The following is a 6,042-nucleotide window of genomic DNA, read 5'->3' as shown; positions in this document are numbered from 1 at the left end:
CAGGCACCCCAATATTCATAGCAGCACAATTTACGATGGCCAAGACACGGAAACAACCCCAGAGTCCCTCAACAGAAGATTGGCTTAAGGAGACGTGGTATGAAATATTAATCAGCCGTAAAAAATAATGAACTATTGCCATTTGCAGCAACATGGACGGACCTAAAGAATATTACACTTAGTGAAGTAAGTACAGACAGAGAAAGACAAATATTATATGACATCACTTATATGTGGAACCTAAAACAACACAAATGAATCTATTTATAAAACAAAGGAATCACAGGTATAGAAAACAAAGTTACGGTTACCAAAGGGGAAAAAGAATGCAGGAGGGTTAAATTAGGAATATGGGATTAACAGATACAAACTACCACATATAAGATAGATAAGCACAAGGATTTACTGTATAGCACAGGGGACAATATTCAGTATCTTGTAATAACCTATAATGGAAAATAATCTGAAAAAAAATAACTGAGTTGCTTTGCTGTACACCTGAAAATAACACAATATTGTAAATCAACTATACTTTAGTAAAAAAAAGAATGAGAACGTTACCTTGGAGGGTTGTGCTGGAGATTAGAGGTGGGGCCGGGCATACACAGTAGGCACTCAATAAATGGTGACCATCCTTGCCACTTCGCTCCTAGACTACACACCCCTGAGTCTCAGGTGTTCTCTAGCGGTGTTACCTACACCGCTAGAGATTGTGAGGGAAATATTTTGGTCTGTGTCCCAGCACATAATATGATTCCCACCTACTTCCCAGTCCTGAAGGTCCTAGGAGGATGGGGAAAGAGAGGGAGCAAACCTCATCTAGAGGCTAAAAGCCTGCCCTACAGAGGTGTCTTCCCACCTCAAAGATCTTCCATTCCAACACGGTCAGAATTGGAAGGCACCTGCCACTATTTAACAGATGGGGAAACTGAGACCCAGAGAAAGGAAGGAGATTTTCCCAAGGTCCCACAGTCTCCAAAACAGGACTGAAAAATAGATGTCACTCCATGTGCCAACTCTGGTCAATTGGTTGTGGCTGTAATAAGATTTCTGAGGCTTTATCTGGGCTCAGTGGGAAAGAATTCCAGGCTCGATTAGTCATGTCTGCCTTGGGTTGCGAAAGTTCATAGGAGGTATTTACATTACTACAGAAGAAGATGAAAAAATGCATTGGCCCAGCTCGCCAACATCTACGTCTCCCTAAAGGGCTTAGCAACATTCTTATTCATAGAAGGTGGTTCCAAAATAAATCAAAAGGACTTAAGGGAAAAAACCTATCCCAAATTGGGAAATCACGTATTAAAAGCCAGGGTGTAGCAACTGTAACTCTTGACCATCACCCAGGCACAATAACCTTGAAATCCAGTAAGTGACTCAAGTGTCCCGAATTATAGTGAACATTTGTTGTTCCTATTTCTCCTCCCTAATAGTGTCTCAACTTCCTCTTGCAGAATTACCTGTTCCCCACTGCACACAATCTAGTGTATCTATTTTAACCAGCCTCTCATCCCACCCAAGCCTGGAATTTGAATCTTACGCAGGGAGACAGAGACTGGAAATGCTGGAGGCTTGTCCCCTCCAGTGGTGGCTTGCTGATCAGCTATCCAGGCTCAGAATGAATCAGCGTCCCCATCACAGATCACTGCCCTGGGCTGTGTCTCCGGCTGGTCAGTAAGTTCCTCAAGGACAGGGACTCTGCCTTGTTCACTGGTGTATTTCCAAAGGCTGGCAAGATCTCTAACATAGTTGACAGTCATTTTTGTTGTTCTCGAATGAATTAATGAACACACAAAGGTAAGAAAATATACAAGTTCTGAATCAGAGGGCAGGATTTAAAAGTTAGCCCTGCTTTTTACTAACCATGCGAGCTTGGGCAAGCCTGTTACTTCTCTGAACCTCAGTTCTCTCATCTATAAAATGGATGCAGTTACACATACCTCCCAGGATTGTTGGCAGGTTTAAATGAGATAATGGATGTGAGAGTGCTTTATAAACTGCAAGTGATGTGCAGAGGGTAATTACACCAAGGAAGGGAAAAGGTTAATAATAAGCCTAGATAATACAAATAAAAAATCCACCCTAGCAGATAATTACAGTCAAGATGAAGCAGGTATCGTCCTTGTCCAAAAACAATTTGTAACTCAATGTCTGTGTCAAGTTGAAAGTCACAGAAAATTTAATTCAAACATAAGGAGAGGGACTTCCCTGGTAGCGCAGTGGTTAAGAATCCGCCTGCCAGTGCAGGGGACACGGATTCGATTCCTTGTCCAGGAAGATCCCACATGCCGCGGAGCAACTAAACCCGGGTGCCACAACTACTGAAGCCCGCGTGCCTAGAGCCCATGCTCCGCAACAAGAGAAGCCACTGCAGTGAGAAGCCCGCGCTCCACAACAGAGTAGCCCCCGCTTGCTGCAACTAGAGAAAGCCCATGCACAGAAACGAAGACCCAACGCAGGCAAAACTAACTAAATAAATAAATAATCAAACATAAGGAGAATCTGTTGACTAAAAAAACTGGGAAAGGAGTTTCTTTGTGGTCCAGTGGTTAGGACTCGTAGCTTTGACTGCCGTAGCCCAGGTTCAATCCCTGGTTGGGGAACTAAGATTCCGCAAGCCACACCGTGCAACCAAAAAAACCCCCCGAAACTGGGAAATGTGTGGTACTGGCTTCAGGCAAGGTCCAATCCAGTAGTTTAAATGATGTCATTAAGGACCTAGTTTCTAAACACCAACGACTCAGTGATAAACACCAATCAGAGGCCCAGTTACTGAGCCCATGGTAAGAACATAGGACATTTTTATTGAAAAAAAATTTTTACTTGCCCTTAATCTGACATAGAGAACAAATATAAACTTTGATGATTCAGGAGTCAGGGTCTGTGGGTACATACAAAAGAAACTAATATAGGCAAAAGAAACTTACTAGAAGAACAGCAGGGAGGCTGGAGAATAAGGCTTGAAAATGGACAGAAATCAATGATTGGCAGGGCCAGGTCAGGAAGGGCCTTGTAAGCCATCATAAAGAATCCCAGGGCTTCCCTGGTGGCGGAGTGGTTGAGAGTCCGCCTGCCGATGCAGGGGACACGGGTTCGTGCCCTGGTCCGGGAGGATCCCACATGCCGCGGAGCGGCTAGGCCCGTGAGCCATGGCCGCTGAGCCTGTGCGTCCAGAGCCTGAGCTCCACAACAGGAGAGGCCGCAATAGTGAGAGGTCCGCGTACCGCAAAAAAAAAAGAAAAAAAAAGAATCCCAAGGTCAGTGGGAAGCATGGAGGAAATGGGAGAGTGATATGCTTCTGTTTACATTGTAGAAAACTCCCTGTGGCTGCAGGAAAGATGGAAGGAGGAGACGGGAATAAAGGAGGCCAGAGATGAGGCTGTTGCTGTGGTCCAGGTGAGAGGCGATGGAGGCCCGGATGGAATCGTGGTGAAGTAGCGCTGAAGTCCAAGGACCTGAGAAGCGGTAATAAAGGGGAATGAATAGGATGTGGGGGGAGACTGGATATGGTAAAAGAGTCAAGAATTATCTGCAAGTTCCGAGCAGGGCAGCTAGCGTTCACTGAAATGGGGGATGTGGAGAGAGAACGCCTTCGCCCCACCGCGCCTTGAGTGGGGATGGTACGGCCGGCGCCATTTGTCCTGCAGAAGGCCTAGCCCAGGCAGCCTGCCCAGAGAACTGGCCAAAGAGAGATGGGCTAGTGGAGGGTGCCCAGTTTGGTACCGGACGTCAGGGTAATTCCAAGCTCTTTTTGGGTACAGAGATGGGCCCCCAGAGCCAAGTTCTGGGATGCTCTCTGCCTCTGGCTTCCCGCCACAGGCATCATCTGCAGAGAATATTCAAAGATGTAAACATGATGATTTCATCAAGGTCCGCGTGTCAGGGGACACATGTGCAGGCGATGGCAGCCCATCAAACCGTGGAAATTCTGACCCGGGAGGTTCAGACAAAACAATGTGGAGGCTTCCCTCCCCCGCATCCCCTCTGGCCTGTGCCCAGTTCTCAAACATGGTTAATTAATGTAATGAATTATGACAAACGTGTATGGTGCCTCTGATTTGCTGACAGCTGATACAAACAGAGGCCGTGGCCAAGAATCTCAATGCATACATTGCGCGTGCGCACGCACGCACACACACGCACACACACACACACACACACACCACAATTCCACCAAAAATAGCTTGCAACTGGGTTTGTAATTCAGTGACTTTTCCATCTGTACTGGAACATGGCAAGAAGTGACTGCTGCTGCTAAGGGTAAAAGGAAGAGTTGGAAATATGCTGCTACCTATTTTTTTTATTATAAAGCCCTTTTTTCTTAACCACTGTCTCTCCCTAGGACACACGTTCATTGGTTACCTTTAGCCAACCCTGCATTCTATGAGGGAAGGGACCCACATGCACTGAGGGCCTACTATGTGCCCAGGGCTTTATATACTAAGTCTGAACTCTTGGTTGCAAGCAACAGAACTCCAACTGAATCAGCTTAGGGTAAAACAAAAAGGGGTGGGGTGTAGAAAGGACCTTGAAATATCTCATACAATCAAACAAAATTGAACATTCAAGCCATAAGAAGGGCAGGGAATGGGACTTCCCTGGTGGCTCAGTGGTTAAGAATCCACCTACCAATGCAGGGGACACAGGTTTGATCCCTGGTCTGGGAAGATCCCATGTGCCACGGAGCAACAAAACCTGTGCACCGCAGCTACTGAGCCTGCGCTCTGGAGCCCACGAGCCACAACTACTGAACCCAAATGCTGCAACTACCGAGCCCGAGCGCTGCAACTACTGAAGCCCACCTCATGCCTAGAGCCCGTGCTCCGCAACAAGAGAAGCCACTGCAATGAGAAGCCTGTGCACCGCAACGAAGAGTAGCCCCTGCTCACTGCAACTAGAGAAAGCCTGTGCACAGCAATGAAGACCCAACACAGCCAAAAAATAAATTTAAAAAAAAATTCAAAAAAAAAAAAAGGGCAGGGAAGTAGCTAGAGCCAGTGACTCAAATTCCAGCAGAGCTGAGCAAGCACTCTCTCCCTCTCTCTCTCATAATCAATTCTCATTTTTCATGGATTCTGTATTTGTAAATTTGTCTACTTGCTAAAATTTATTTGCAAACCCTAGATCAATATTTGTGGCATTTTCACAGTCATGTGTGGACATTCACAGAGTGGAGAAAAACTTGAGTCATCCGACACACATGTTCCCAGCTAACGTCAAACTAGGAGACACTCTGTTTTCTGGTCTCAGCTCCCATGTTATGAAAAAGTGTCCTTTTTGTAAGTCTATTTAATGAGAAAAAATATTTTTTCTCATTTTAGTGCTTTTTGTTGGTGATTTCACTGTTGAAAACGACCCCCCAAGCATAGCACTGAGGTGCTGTCTAGTGCTCCTAAGTACAAGAAGGCTGTGATGTGACTTATGGAGAAAACATGTGTGTTAGATAAGGTTCGTTCAGGAGTGAGTTACAGCGCTGCTGGCTGTGAGTTTAATGTTAATGTATCAACAATGTATGTTAAATAAGGTGTCTTTAAACAGGAACACAAGTAAAACAAAGCTATACACTGATCAGTTGATGAAAATGTTGTGACCAGGGGCTCACAGGAACCTACCCTGTATTTCCCCTAGGAGCAATGGTTGGATATTCACTAGTTCAGTTTGTGGTCACTTTATAGAACATAACTACCATGAATAACAAGAATGAATTGTATCTTCTGTTTCTCCTTCTCTTTTCCTTCCTTCCTCCCTCACTCCAGGTCAGGGTCCTTGGTAGGGCAAGGAACAGGCCAACAGTTCCTAAGTCTCATGTCTCATAGCTTCTGCCACTAGGAAGAGAATTTTCATGGTTTGACAAATCCTGAGAGAAAATCCTGGACCAACTGAATATGGTGGGAGTAGGAATAGTCATATATGTACATGGCATCTCCCAGTGAAACCACATAAAACACAGAAGTTCCTGAAAGAACAGAAGTCTATTCTCAAATGACTAGAAAAAACAAAACTGAGCAGACTAACACACATGCACATGCACACGTGTGCATGTAC

Source organism: Lagenorhynchus albirostris, chromosome 3 (genome assembly GCF_949774975.1).
Source record: "Lagenorhynchus albirostris chromosome 3, mLagAlb1.1, whole genome shotgun sequence".
Classification (NCBI taxonomy): Eukaryota; Metazoa; Chordata; class Mammalia; order Artiodactyla; family Delphinidae; genus Lagenorhynchus; species Lagenorhynchus albirostris.
This window is presented reverse-complemented; position numbering follows the sequence as displayed.